Genomic DNA, 16,245 nt, shown 5'->3' with positions numbered 1-16,245 from the left:
AGTAGATTCTATCTTCAAATGTATAATCCACTGTGGATTCTCCACAGACTCGTGCCCTGTGACTATAGATAGAAGTACAGACAGAGGACAGCAGTAGCTTTTTTTTTAATGTTTGTTGAAATTTTTTTGTGTTTGGCAAACAGAAAGCCTAGTCCTTTGAAGGGGTGCAGTGGGGGGTTGTTGGAAAAGATGGTTTCTGCGTTGACGAAACGAGAGGATAGTATATAAGATAAGCCTGGTTGATTTTGCAGTTTGTAGTAATGTAACATAAGGATGTTTTTAAGGGAATAACAACCCAACAGGCAGAAGTTATCACAGTAAATGTCTGTAGATAGATTATGTGTTTGTAAAGATGATGTTGGTTTGTAGTTGCAGTGATTTGAAGTAATTGTAGAATGATAATGTTTCTCTAGGTTAAAATCAGGGGGTAGAGTATAAAGAGAAAAAAAAAGTAGCATACTGTTACTTCAGCCATGTTTATCTAGCTGCAAGTTTAGAGGAAGTAATTTAGGTTCTGTTAACTTAAAAGGCTATTTGTGTGTGTGTATGTGTGTGTGTGTGTGTGTGTGTGTGTGTGTGCACACATGCTTATTTAAGTATCTAACAGGTATATGTGATGGACCTCAGTGTTTATGTGGGGGTCATACTTTGGGGAGTAGCTTTTGCCTTCTGCTTGGGGTACTAGGGGATGATGCTGGGGCCTTCACTCACTGAGACATCTTGCCATTTCAGGGTTTACTTCTTGAATAAAAGAGAATCACAGAAATTTTGTGAAAGTGTTTAACAATTATCATGATTATTATTGATTTTCTGGTATTGGTATCCTGGTGTCTATTTAGAACTTTCTTGGCTTTGAATAAACCAAATTTTGAGACTGAGCAATTAGTTCAGGAAATATTCTAAAGGAAGTTTAATGAAAAGTCCTAAATTTTCTTAGCTTTGGGCGTCTCTTTGAAGTCCTGCAGTCCCGGCCTTGCTTATATGTCATAAAAACAAACTGGAGGTTTAATTGTTCTTCAGATAATTAATCAATGTAATAGCATCAATTTTATTAGAGTTTTATGTAGATAATTTACTATCTTTATGATGTCAATAAAGCAAAGACTAATTTTTAGTCATATTTTTTCTTTAGAACTATTCTTTCATTCCTCCCTAGAACCTCTTAGAAACAAATAAATAGCTCCTATGAACATGACATGATTAATAATGATGTTTACAAAGGACTTTTAGCTTACTGAACATTTATTTATTTATTTTTGTTTTTGTACTGACAATGTTTATTGGATAATTGGCACTATATGTTCTTCTAGTCAGTAGGGTGTCATTGGTTCTTTTTATTTTTCACTTTGGAATTTATTTATTTTTCCTCTTTTTTATTGAATATTCTCTGTATTGACATTTCAGGTGTTATCCCCTTTCTACCAATCCCATCCCCACTCCCCCTCCCATTGCCTTTATGAAGGTTGCTTCTTCTCCTAGCCTTCCTCTTCCACCTCAGCACCTTGGCATTTTCCTATACTGGGAAAATGAACCTTTACTGGATCAAAGTCCTCTCCTCTCATTGATGCCAGAGAATGAAAACCCTCTGCATATGTACCTGGAGCCATATGTCTCTCCATAAAAATTCATTGGGTGGTGTTTTAGTCCTGGAGAGCTGTGGCGAGTTTGGTTAGTTAATAAATTTGTTCTTCTCATCGGGTTGCAGACCCTTTCAGTGCCTTCACTCCTTTCTCTAGTTCCTTTATTGGGGTCCCCATATTCAGTCAAATGGTTAGCTGCAAGCATCCTCCTCTGTATCAGTATGGTTCTGGCAGAGCCTCTGAGAAGGCTTCCATATCCTGTCTTACTAAGCATTTATTTACATTATCTCAACACAAATTTCCTGGTGGCCTCATTCTGTGAATGAAAAGGAAAAAGGCTTCATTTTCAGAATTCCTGGTAGTAACTTAAGAGAAACACTATATAATTCAGCTCAAAATGACCATGGTGAGTCTGTAAGGATGCTCCAGAGAAATAGAACCAATAGGAAGTACACATTACATACACATATTAATGTTACCAGTCATTGATAATAGCTTAATATGTACACATTACCTTATATATCTGCCTCACATAATTAAGCCTAAAACATCTAGACTGAAGGATGTCAATAGTGTTAGGTTCTTATTCAAATCCAAGTCTGTAGGTGAAAGTCCAACATCCCTAAGTGAAGATCACCAGACAGAGAAGAAGAATTGTGTCTCCTGTAGCCTGTTGTTTTCTTAGCCTCTTCTGTTCAGGCCTTTCACGGATTGAATGACATTTGTACACAGAGCAATCTACTCATTCTGATTCTACAGTTGTGGAGCACATCATGAAACATCCTCAGAGACATTTATGGCATAAACTTTAATCAGATGTCTGAGCACTTTGAAACTTTCTTTGTATTTCACCAGGAAGTAACCATCTTGAAATCTGTATGAATACAAATTCTCTTGTGAGGGGACAATTTTCTGAAAAAGATTAAATAATAATAATGGTAATAATAATAATGATAATAATAATACTGTAAAGAAGCTAAAAAAATAACTTTTTGAGAGTCAACAACAGATATGTCCACTGTGGTTCTATGAATGCTAATGTCACCATTTTAGTGTAGTCTAGATCCTCTTCATTGTAGGTAGAGATTATGTCAACTAAACTAGCTGCAATTTGGATGAAATAACATAGCACTATGGAAAAAGTGTTCCCATTTCTTCTCAAGAAACTGGAATTATTAGGTATCCACTAAAGAATCTGTATGATAGATGTAATGTGTTCGATATGCCCTGTAATGATTTGTTTTACAATGAAGGTGAATGATCTTATGCTATGCCATTGCTAATAATGTTATTTTATATTATCTGAATCTGAGCCATAATAAATTAGTATCAGATGGGTTCTATCTTTCATTTTCAGGTCAATAAATCTCCATAGGGAGCTCATTGTACCCTATTAATTGTGACAGCACAACTTCCACATTTTGCAAAGGACCCTGAGGTGTCATACATATTTCTCTTCTGACTGGTTTGATTTTGACTTGGTACATGGAGATTATTTTTTTTTTATTTCAGTCACAGTATTCTGACTGGTTGCTTCCTGTATTGTGTATGGTAACCATTTTGATCATAATTTCTAAAGAAAATATGCTTAGAATAAAATAAATCTGAGCAAATCTGCAAAGATGTTTTGTTTCACAGTTTTAAAAATAGTGGTATTTATACTCTTTAAGTTTTCTTGAAAAAATGTAAGATATATTGTAGAAAAAAATCAGTCTCAGACCTCAGAAAAGGACAAAAGCCAAAGTACATTTTTATTTGTAGGGCTACATTTCAATGTTCCAAGCAGTTCTCTAGTGGACACCAATTGAATATGCCCTTATTCAAATTAATACTTACATTCCAGACTCCTTATGGTAAATTAGCACCAGATTCCCCAGGTTAAATGTTAAGTCCCAGAAAATAATCTAATTCATAAGCCAATTGTTAGCCTCAAGCTCTGTGCTGTGTCCGTTATAAATTTGTTTCCACAGTCTCATCATTGGGCGTGCTTAATTTTACAAAGTGGTTCATAGAACATACAGTAATAATTACATATGCTTATTGGGTTGTTATAAAAATATTACAAAGAATACTGATTAAAGAGCTAGATGGCAGGATATATGGAGTAAGGTCAGAAATGCCGAGTCTGTAGTCTTCTATAGGCTACATCCTTCCCTGTACATCCATTGATTTAATGATCTAGAAGCTTCATGAATCTAACAATTTTGGGCCTTAATGGTCATATTATTTCCTTTGTATTATTTATTAAATCATTAGCCATTGGTGATTGTACTGGCTGTTTTTGTTGTTGTTGCTTTGTTTGTTTGTTTTGGTGTGTGTGTCAATTTGACACAAGCTATAGTCATCAGAGAGGATGGAGCCTTATTTGATGAAATGTTTCCATGGAATCAGGTGTAAGAATTTTTTTCAATTAGAGATCAATAGGGGAGGGCCCAGCCCACTGTGAATGGTCCCATTTCTGGGCTGGTGATCCTGGGTTCTATAAGAAAGCAGGCTGAGCAAGCCATGAGCTAGGCAGGAAGGAACACCTTCCATGGCCTTGGCATTAGCTACTGCCTCCAGGTTCTAGCCCTACTTGAGTTCCTGTCTTGACTTCCTCCAACAATGGATTATGGTCTGGAAGGATAAATCAAGTTAACCCTTTCCTTCTCAACTTGCTTTTTGGTCATGGTGTTCCTTTGTGGCAATAGAAACTCTAACTAATACAGTCATATACTCAATTTTCTGTCAGTCCTATAATAGATACTATGGTATAGGGTTGAAAGTCAAAATCCCTCTTATTATGTCTTCATCTTTACAGTGGACAGCACTTATTTATTATTCTAAGTATCTAGTATTTAAGTATTCTATGGTATCAGTCATCTTCCTAATGTGCATAAAAATTTCATTCTTTGGATATTCCATTGTTTTGGGGGTGCATGTATTGAGAAATCAGAATAAATACAGGAAGAAAAAAATGCAATGAATATGTCACAATATCACACAGAGATGCAAGGGGAAGTGGTGAGGAAGATGACAAAAAATAGTATATGAAGAAGAAGGTATCTGAGGCATGTCATGTTTCTTCCAGTTTTATGTCACTTGAGTTTGACTACTATTTTTTTTATTTACATTTTTCTATATAGATGTACTGAGGTTGAATCTATGGATTTGCTCCTGATATGCTCTACCACTGAATTTTTAAAACAAGTCCTTTTTAATATCATTAATGCTTTTTAATATTTCATATAGATATATACTGAGTTCTGATTGCTCTCATCTGTATTCTCTCTCTTCTTTGTCTACTCCACCTCATTTTCTACTAATCTCTTTTCCACATTTATATATTTTTGTTTTGTTTGTGTCCCACTGGACTGATCATCTGTGTGACTACAGTATTGAACTATCCACTGGCATTTGATGGGTTTACTAACGGGCACACATCTTAAGACAATGTTTTCCCATCTTCTAAAGTCTACCAGTAGCCAATGTTCAGAAGTAAGAGGACCCAATGAGCCGCTCATCCACGAATGACTCTTAGTCTTGACAAAGCCTTTCTTGTGTAGATTCTGTGCAACTGACCATAGTTGCTATGAGTTTATGATTATAATGACTGCATTTTGTCTAGAAGATGAGGTTTTATAGCCTTCTATCTAACTGACATCTGTTACATTCTTCTGTCTCTTTTTAAGCAATGTTCCCGAGTCTTAGAGAGCATAGTTTATGTGATGTGTTTACTCTCAGCATTTTGGTACTAAGTCTTTATTCAGCACATTTCACTACAAGGAGATGCTCCTTAACCATGGTTAAAATTAGTCTGTCTGTGTGCATAACTATACATATTTAGAAGGCAGAGTAACACTATATTTATTTAGCTAAATATAAGCACTAGTTTACATCCCAGCGATTTTAGGCATGTGTTTTTTAAGTTAAAGTACCACAAAAAGGTTCTTGTGTATGGAACAGGGCTCAGTATAAGCACAAGGTGGCTGGTTACCTCCATAATAGTCATGGCACCATTGCAAGTACATATTACCCGACACACTGGTATCGTGGTTCATAGAGCTCACAGCTATAAAAGTTCACTGATGTCTTTTTTTTATACCAGCAGCCTGTATAGCACCTTCTACCACTTTAAAAGCTTGCTGTCAGAGAGAACGTTTCCAGCTTATTTCCAGCTTGATTTCTCTGATTCTTACAGATAAGATTTGTGATGTTTTAGCAATAGTGTTTTATCATATAGTTCTGATGGGTAGTCAAATGGAAAGGCAACAACATTCTTTTGGGGGGAAAAGAAGGGAATTTCTAGAATATTCTTGACCAACAACTGGTAGGAAGATATTTAATACCTGACATTGAAGTTTTTGTTCATTATATTGTTTCTTCTGGGACAAGTATATCTAGCCATGCAGAAAACAAGTAATGTTATACAGGCTTTGTTATATTTAGGATGACACATACATATGTACATGTTCACATATGCTTATAATAATGATGAAAAAGTCCATGAACACTAAAGAGCATAGATGAATATTTAAGAGTGTCTAGCAGCCTGAAAATATATGAAATCAAACATTAGGGAAATAACACTGGAAAAATTTAGATAAACAAACCGAGTGACTTCTGCCTCTCTGTCAGCTCTTTCTTAATGTACATGATGCTTTCTTATTTCCATTTGCACAAATGTACTCAGGCTTCAAGGGCTTGGATGTAATATAGAGAGTCAAAGCAGATAAACACTCAAATTCTCAAGTGCTTCACATTTGTCAGTTTCAAAGGAAAGATATTGCTTTAATGCACGTGTGCTTGTGTGCGTATAAACATTTTATTAAACACATGCTTCTAGACAAACTCCATTTGGTGAGACCACAAGCCTGTAGTCGCTACATGTTGTAAAGAAAAAAAATCAGCAAGAAGTTAACTAGTTAGTTTTGATAATAAATAAGACCTCCTAAGCTACTTTAAGCGTCTACTCACGTATCCTTCAGTGTGCTTGTTAGCTCTTCCTGTGTCTAAGCTTCTCATCACTCACTCTTCACAAAGATAAACATTGCTGTTGCACATGATTCAAACATGAGAATCTGTGTTTGTATTTGTCTTTCCAACTGAGTATACTAATAGTGTTTAATAGTGATGCTTCTTTATGTTAGTGTTTTGTGTAGTACAGAATCTCACTGATAATACTGTGATAACCAAACTTTCTTCCACACCAAAACCTGGTGACACTCCCTTTTTTTGTAATAGACATTTACAAAACCATGAAGAAATCATTTCATCTTCTTATGGATCATTTCTGTGTGTTCAGAAAACACTAACTATTTCCTGGGGTGGGAGGGCATGAGATTTAACAAATTTACTCTCACACTAATATAGAGCCTTTGACATTCCAAATGGTCTTACACACAAGCCAAGAACATGTGCAGGGGGAAGTTCAACATGATGCTTTCACAAGAAACTACTATGGATTGCAATAAACTCGGCCTGAAGATGAGGAGTGAGGAAATTCAACAGTTTGATATGCTGAAAAACAATCCACAAAGCTGCTGAATAGAAATGAATTGAGAAAGAACTGTCTTTTAGCCATGAATTCCAAACAATCTAAGTAGAAACCTGCACGTTTTATAATTCATCTAAAGGTAGTTTGGGACTCATAAAAGACTTGGCAATCTTTGGATTTTAAGCAAAAGAAATATTTTGTAGATAAAACTGTATACTCTTAAAGCAGAAATTTATGCCAGATCAAGAAAGTAATCTGGCTTGATGGCTAAAAGTGTGTCTTGTTCTGGCATAGGAACTGTGTTTGGTTCCCAGCTCTCATGTTAGATGGATGACAATTGTTTATAACTCTAGCTCCAGGGAATTGAACACCTTCTTCTGGCCTTTGTGTATATCTGTGCACACATACCATACACACAAACATATGTACATAAATGCAAGGGATAAAACAAACTTTTAAAAAAGAGGCCTACTCTCTAAAGTTCTTTAAAAATGAGTAAAAAGGTAAGAATCACAACCAGATGGTTGAAACTTCCTCTTATGACAAATGTAATCTTTGGCTTTTTTTTGTGTTTGGAGACAAGACTCCTGCTTCTTCAGTGCATGAGTATGTAAAAAGCTTTGGCAGTTTGCTGCTACAGTTTTTATCTATTTATTCATTTTTAGGAAAAAAAGCCTTTTTTTCATTTTCTGTTTACTTGGAGTACAATCATTTGGAAAACAATCCACTCTTTGCATCTTAATGTTATTAAATTATATGCAGATATAGTATAATACTGTTCTCTTAGGACACAAAACACTTTGGTTTTTAAACACTTATGAGAGGTGCCCTGCTTGAGATGTACAGATAGCTTTCATTAGTGCTAATGGGAGTTATGTTTCTGCACCAGGAGAAAATAGAGCCTGCAGAGTTTAAATTATACTCGATGTAAATCTTCCAGATGGAATAAATTATGAGAGATGCTTAGAGGGAAAAGATCTAAATATCTCTCCAAGCCATAGCTTAATAGCAAAGCAATGGTTCTGAGTAATAGGAGTAGAGTCAATGGTAATAGCTGCTCTGCTCGTACATGTTCAGTAGTTGATACTGACACTTGAAAATTTGTATTGAATTAGTGTTGCACTTGAGTACCATTATTTTCCAGAAGGCCTGGAAGATAGCTCTCTATCTTGAAGAGTTCATTGAAATGGGTTCAATCTGTGTTGGTTTACAAAGCCATCAATCTTAAATTTAGTAAATTCTTAATCTGCCAGAGCAAAACCAGAGAGACCTCATGATGTGTTTTAAGAATGGCCCCTTATGAAAGCATAGTTTTTTTTATTTTTCATTTTGGGAAAAATTGCTCACTGTTTTTATTTTAAACTGTGTACTTTTAAAATTTTGTTTTGAAAATTATTTTCTATATATCTGAAATACCCAGAAATGTCCCCTATTCTGTTTACCTAGTCAATGACTCTAAGATTTTTGTTTTGAAATGCATTAGATTTTATTTTGTTTGTGATTGTTTGAGTTGAGAACTACTGTCCTCTATTTGTGTCAAGTTAACTGGAGAACTGATGACTTTAAGTTTTATTCTATGATCCTTAGCAGTTATAATATTCAATTATCTTCTTTTTGCAATTATTGTCTTCACTTCTTTCTAACATTGTAGTGGAAATATAATATGGTATATAATCAACTATTAAAGTAGAAAATGTGCAAGGTACAGACAGAGTCATGAGCAGAAGGCAGGATGTCAGCCAAATAACAGCAGGTGACTTTGGAAAGATGATTTCCTGCTGCACTTGCTGTTGATACAACCATTTTTTCCAAAAGGGCTTATTTTTATTTTTATTTGTATGTGTGTAAATGTATGTCACGTGTGTACAGGTGCCTATGAAACCTGGAAGAGGGCAGCTGATTTCCAGTTTCTGTAGTTTCAGATGGTTGTGAGTCCCTTGACATGAGTGCCGTGAACTTCTCGAAGAAAGAACAGGAAGTTTATTTGAAAACATAGCCTCTGGTTAAGACTTTATAGGATCTAGATTGTTGAAAATGCAGGCCCAAAGATAATTCTCACCAGAAATTTTTTTTTTGTGCAGCACATGGTGGTTAACATAGAATACCTTAAGCAGTCAAGGTGTTGAGAATAAGTGTCTGTGGTGTGCCTAGACACACACCGGGCTTCTGGACTCAGTGTTCACAAAACATCATGGAAGAAGGGGGTGGGGTGATCAGTGGAGCCAGAGATTGTGGAAGAGCAAAGGAAAATAATGTGTTCTTGTCATGACAGATGCTACACTTGTAAACTCACAAGATCTGTGGTAGCTTATCCAAGACCTACATGAGATCAAACTAGTAGATGATTTTAGCACAGAGAGGCTTAGAACTCAAAAGTTCTCTCCTACAATTGAGAAACTACTGACAGCCGATTGCTGCTAGTCAAGGAAGACTCAATATTCTTGAGGGATGTGGCCTTTGGTAGGCAAAAATATCTACTGAATGGCCCATATGCATGCCTAAGTGGGCAGTACACATTAGACCCAGTGAATTGCAAAATAAGAGAATATCAAATTATGAGGAAGATCTTGGGTAAAAAATTAATATAGGATCACTCCAGAGGATCTGGGAGGAGTCATGGCTAGGACTGGGGGAGTGAATATGGTCAAAACCCAATGAACTTATGTATTAGCTCTTTTGTTTTTAAACATTTATTCAGGCCATCTACCAACAGGAACGGGGAGATCCAGAGTGACAGGTCAGGTTCATGGGAAAGATAGTAACCAATCACTGACAACAAGACCACATATACTCACAGACAACAAGATGGCAAGAGAAAAGTGAAAGAAGTTACCCAAGGGAAACCAAGACAACTTGGCAACACCAGAACCCAGCTCTCCCATCACAGCAAACAGAAGAATGCCAAACACTCCAGAAAAAGAAGACTCAGACCCGAAATCATACCTCAAGATGATAATAGAGAACCTTAAGCAAGAACAGGAGGAAAAGTATAAAGAATTAGAAGCTTTTAAAGAAGAATCAAGAAAACCACTCAAAGAAATCAAAGAACTAGAGGAAAACAGAAGCAAAGAGATGAAGGAATTGAAGAAGGAATTTAAAATGGAAATGGAAACAATAAAGAAAACACTAAAAGAGACAACCCTGGAGGTAGAAAACCTTAAAAAAAAATCAGGAGTCACAGATGCAAGCATCTTCAACAGACTACAAGAGATGGAAGAGAGAATCTCGGGGACTGAAGACAACATTGAAAACATAGACAAAATGAGAGAAGAGCAATGTCTATCCTGGTGAGGTTTTTTGTTTAAATGGCAAGGAATAATCAATGTTTTCCCTTAGGAATGGAGACATAGGTAAGTGGAGTCAGGCAGTAGGTACAAAATGAAGCTGCTGCTTGGTGCAGTTTCTGTATCATTGGTAAAAATAAAGCAAAGGGGATGGGAAGGCTGGTAAGGTAAGCCTCACCTCTGAGAACAGAGGCTGGGGTCTAGGCCTGTGGGTGCAAAGGTGCCTCAGCATAGCCAGCATTTAGCACATGTAAACCCACTGCCCACATCTGGGCTCAGGGTTGGCCATTTGCTAGTTCTGCTGCCCTCTTAAGATCTTACTGCCAAATAAGTCTTCATGTCCTTTAAAAAAAAAACAATCAGAGAAGATGCAAAAGCCAAAAAGCTCCTAACTCAAAATGTCCAGGAGATTCAGGACACAATGAGCAGATCAAACCTAAGGATAATAGAAATAGAAGAGGCCAGAGAATATCAACTAAAAGGCACAGTAAATATCTTCAACAAAATTGTAGAAGAAAACTTCCCTAACCTTAAGAATGAGTTGACTATGAGCATAAAAGAAGCCTAGAGAACTCCAAATACAGTGGACCAGAAAAGAAATTTCTGCCTACAAAGAATAGTCAAAACACCAAGTGCCCCAAGCAAAGAAAGAATACTAAAAGCAGTAAAGAAAAAAGATCAAGTAACTGGTAAGGCAGACCAATCAGAAGCACACCCAACTTCTCAACAGAGACTATGAAAGCTAGAAGATCATGAACAAACATAATGCAGACCCGAAGAGAACACAAATGTCAGCCCAGGCTGCTATACCCAGCAAAATTCTTAATCCCCATAGATGGAAAGACCAAGATATTCCAGGACAAAACTAAATTTACACAATATCTGACCACAAACCCAGGACTACAATGAATTATAGGAGGTAAACTACATCCTAGTAAAAACAAGAAAATACCTAAGTAAGAAAACCAAAAGAAGAAAGACACACAGGCACAATTCTACCTCCAAAACAAAAATAGCAGGAAACAACAAACACTATTCACTAATATCTGTTAACATAAATGGTCTCAGTTCCCCAATACAAAGATATAGGATATCAGACTGGATAAATAAACATAATCCAGCATTTTGATGCATACAGAAAACTCATCTCAGAGACAAAGACACATACTATCTCAGTGTAAAAGGTTGGGAAAAAACTTCCAAGTAAACCGCCCCAAGAAGCAAGCTGGAGTGGCCATTCTAATATTGAATAACATAGATTTTCAAACAAAAGTTATCAAAAACGATTAGGAAGGACACTTTTTACTCATTACATAGAAAATTTGTCAGGAGAAAATTTCAATCCTTAACATATATGCTCCAAATAAAAAAACACACATATTCATTAAAGAAACCTTATTAAAGCTCAAAAAATACATTGCACCAGACACAATAAGAGTGGGAGACCTCAACACCCCAATGTCATCAATGGACAGATCATGGAAACAGAAACTGATTAAGGACACAGTGCAACTAGCAGAGGTTAATAACCAATTGGAATTAATAGACATCTACAGAATATATCATCCTCAAACAAAAGATGCATCTTCTTCTCAGCACCTCAGATACCTTCTCCAAAATTGACCATATAATTGGTCACAGAACAAGCCTCAATAGATAAAAGAAGATTGAAATACTCCCATGCATCCTATCAGATCACCATGGTCTAAGGCTGGTCTTTAATAACAACAAAGACAACAAAAATTCCATATACACATGAAAACTAAACAATGCTCTATCAAACGATAGTATGGTCAAAGAATAAATAAAGAAAGAAATTAAGGATTTTCTAGAATTGAATGAAAAGACAACATACCCAAACCTATGGGATGCAATAAAAGCAGTACTGAGAGGAAGACTCATAGATCTGAGTGCTTACAAAAAGAATCAGGAGAGAGCATACACTAGCAACTTGACAGAAAAGTTGAAATCTCTAGAACAAAAGAAAGCAGATACACCCAAGAGGAGAAGACAGCAAGAAATAATCAAACTTAGGGCAGAAATAGACCAAATAGAAATGAAAAGAACCATTCAGAGAATTAACAAAATCAAAAGCTGGTTCTTTGAGAAAATTAACAAGATTGATAAACCCTTAGCCAGACTAACTAGAGGGCAAAGAGAGAGTATACAAATTAACAAAATCAGAAAGGAAAGTGGAGACATAATAACGGAAACTGAGGCAAGAAATCATTTGATCCTACTACAAAAGCCTATACTCAAGAAAACTGGAAAATCTCCAAGAGATGGATGAATTCCTAGACAGATACCAGATACTAAAGTTAAACCAGGACCAGGTAAACCATCTAAATAATCCCATAACACCTAAAAAAATAGAAACAGTCATCAAAAGCCTCCCAACTCAAAAAAGCCAAGGTCCAGATGGGTTCAGTGCAGAATTTTATCAGACATTTATTGATGACCTAATACAAATACTCTCCAAACTATTCCACAAAATAGAGGCTGATGGAACACTACCTAATTCATTTTTCAAGCCCACCATAACCCTCATTCCTAAAACACACAAAGACCCTACAAGGAAAGAGAACTTCAGACAAATCCCACTTATGGACATTGATGCAAAAATACTCAACAAAATCCTTGCAAACTGAATCCAAGAACACATCAAAACGATCATTCACCATGACCAAGTAGGCTTCATCCCTGGGATGCAGAGATGGTTTAATATACAGAAACCCATCAAAGTAATCCACCATATAAAGAAACTCAAAGAAAAAAAACCACTTGGTCATCTCACTAGATGCTGAGAAAGCACTCAACAAAATTCAGCACCCCTTCATGTTTAAAGTCTTGGAAAGAACAGGAATCCAAGGCCCATACTTAAACATAATAAAAGCAATATACAGCAAACCAATAGCCAACATCAAACTTAACAATGAGAAATTTGAAGCAATCCCACTAAAATCAGGGCCTAGACAGGCTGCCCACTCTCCCTTTCCCTATTCAACATAGTACTGGAAGTCATGGCTGGAGAAATTAGACAGCAAAAGGAAATCAAAGGGAAAAATTTGAAAAGGAAGACGTAAAAAATCACAGTTTGCAGATGACATGATAGAATAAGTATGTGACCCCAAAAATTCCACCAGAGAATTTCTACAGCTGATAAACAAGTTCAGCAAAGTGGTTCAATATAAAATTAACTCACACAAATCAGTAGCCTTCCTCTACTCAAAGGAAAAACATGCAGAGAAAGAAATTAGGGAAAAGATACCGTTCACAATAGTCACAAACAATATGAAATATTTTGGTGTGACTCTAACTAATTAAGGAAATGAAGGACCTCTATGACAAGAACTTCAAATCTTTAAAGAAGGAAATCGAGGAAGATCTCAAAAATGGAAAGATCTCCCATGCACATGATTTGGAAGGATCAACATTTTACAAATGGCCATATTACCCAACACAATCTACAGATTCAATGCAGTCCCCATCAAAATTCCAACCCAATTATTCATAGAATTGGAAAGTGCAATGTGCAATTTGATCTGGAATAACAAAAGACCTAGAATAGCGAAATCCATCCTCAACAGCAAGAAAATATCTGTGGGAATCACCATCCCTGGCCTTAAGCTATATTACAAGGCAATTGTGCTGAAAACTGCATGGTACTGGTACAGAGATAGGCACGTGGATCAATGGAATAGATTAAAAGATCTAGAGATGAGCCCTCACATATATGGTCACCTGATTTTTGACAAAGGAGCTGTAAACATTTAGTGGACAAAGGACAGCCTCTTCAACAAATGGTGTTGGTCCAACTGGTACTCAGCATGCAGAAGAATGAAAATAGACCCTTTCTTATCTCCTTGTACAAAGCTCAAGTGCAAGTGGATCAAAGATCTCCACATTAAACCAGGTAAAGCGAAATTATTAGAAGAGAAAGCCTTAGAACACATAGGCACAGGAGAAAATTTCCTGAACAGAACACCAATGGCTGGTGTTCTAAGGTCAAATATCGACAAATGGAACTTAATGAGATTGCAAAGTTTCTGTAAGGCTAAGGACACCGTCAGAAAAACAAAACTGCAGCCAACAGATTGGGAAAAGATCTTTATCAACCCCACATCTGATAGAGGCCTAATGTCCACATTATAAAATGAACTCAAGAAGTTAGACACCAGAGAATCAAACAACCCTATTAAAAATGGGGTACAGAGCTAAACAAATAGTTCTCAATTGAGCATCTGAGGAAGTGCTTAATATCATTAGTCATCAGTGAAATGCAAATCAAAAAAATCCCTGACATTCCAACTCACACCAACCAGAATGGCTAAGATCAAATATTCAGATGACAGCAGATGCTGGTGAGGATGCAGAGAAAGAGGAACACTTCTCCACTCTTGGTGGGGTTGTAAGCTTGTATAATCACTCTGGAAATCAGTTTGGTGATTCCTCAGAAAATTGAACATAGTACTACCTGAAAACCCAGTTATTCCACTTCTGGTCATATACCCAAGAGAAGCTCCAACATACAACAAAGATACATGCACCACAATGTTCATAGCAGCTCTATTTATAATAGCCAGAAGCTGAAAAGAACCCAGATGTCCTTCAGTAAATGAATGGTTACAAAATTTGTGGTACATTTACACAATGGAGTACTATTCAGCTATCAGAAACAATAACTTTATGAAATTCTTAAGAAAATGGATGCATCTAGAGAATATCATCCTGTGTGAGATAACCCAGTCACAAAAGAACAGACATAATATGCAGTCACTGATAATTGGATACTAACCCCAGAAAGCTCTGAAAACGAAAGAAACAAATCACAGACTATATGAAGTTCAAGAAAAAACAGAGGCCAAAAAAATAAATAAATAAATAAAATGAAAAACCATTATGTTTAATCTTTACACACCAAGAAAACTTTGTCTATTTCCAGGTTACTTCTTGTTTTACATGTACTTTATTCTCATTGTAACTAGTAAGATTTTAATGCATACTATCAAACCTTTAAAAAATCAAGTGCTGATAAAAATGTATTCATACACTTTTATGCAAAGATGCTTAAAATCTGCACATTTTTCTTTGTTTTTTAAAATAAAGTTGTTCAATTTATTAAAAAAGCATTTATTTATTTATATATTTATTATTTTTTATTTACTTTTCAGGGAGTATTGCTAAAGAGGAGGTGGAAAGATTTAAAAGCCAGAATACCTGAAGAGCTACTGTTAATTTTTTCCTAGAAATGGTTGTATAAATAATTGATAAAATATCAGTATCATATGGATATGCTAATGGGAAAGTGGCAAATTACATGGTGTCTTTTTACTAGACAAAGAATTTCAGGTGTTTAATGACTCTTGGAGAAATACCCTTTTCTGTGATGAAACCCATTGCTTCTTTTCTAAATCACAGTGCCTGGACGTCATGTATATTCCTATAAGCCAGTTTACCAAGAGGTATTTATATATATTTGTTTATACACACACATATACACACTCACATTTTTAAAATGTAAAACAAGAATAATTGAAGAAAAGTGTCTATGAACTTTGGAATGTAGGGAATGTAGGCTGGAGAAAAACAGGTGGGAGGGGCTGACTTCAGCTAAGAAAAATATAGAAAAATGATGTAACAATACCTCAGGTTAAATAGTTCTAAGATTTTTTTTGACCGATTAATCAAAATGAAAAAAAATTAAAAAATGTAATCTAAGTTAATAGAGTCAGAGATGAACTGTAAGTATTAAGACAAAGACAAATTTAGAATAAAAAACAAATATTATAAAAATGTGTATTCAATTAAGCTGGAAAACCTAAAAGAAATAGATGAATTTCTTGATTCATCCAAACCACTAAGATTAAACCAAGAAGTCAGCAATGTACACATAGTCAGAGGAAAT

The sequence above is a fragment of the Micromys minutus genome (assembly GCF_963924665.1).
Source record: "Micromys minutus genome assembly, chromosome: 4".
Classification (NCBI taxonomy): domain Eukaryota; kingdom Metazoa; phylum Chordata; class Mammalia; order Rodentia; family Muridae; genus Micromys; species Micromys minutus.
The sequence above is the reverse complement of the archived record's forward strand: the minus strand, read 5'-3'. Positions refer to the sequence as shown.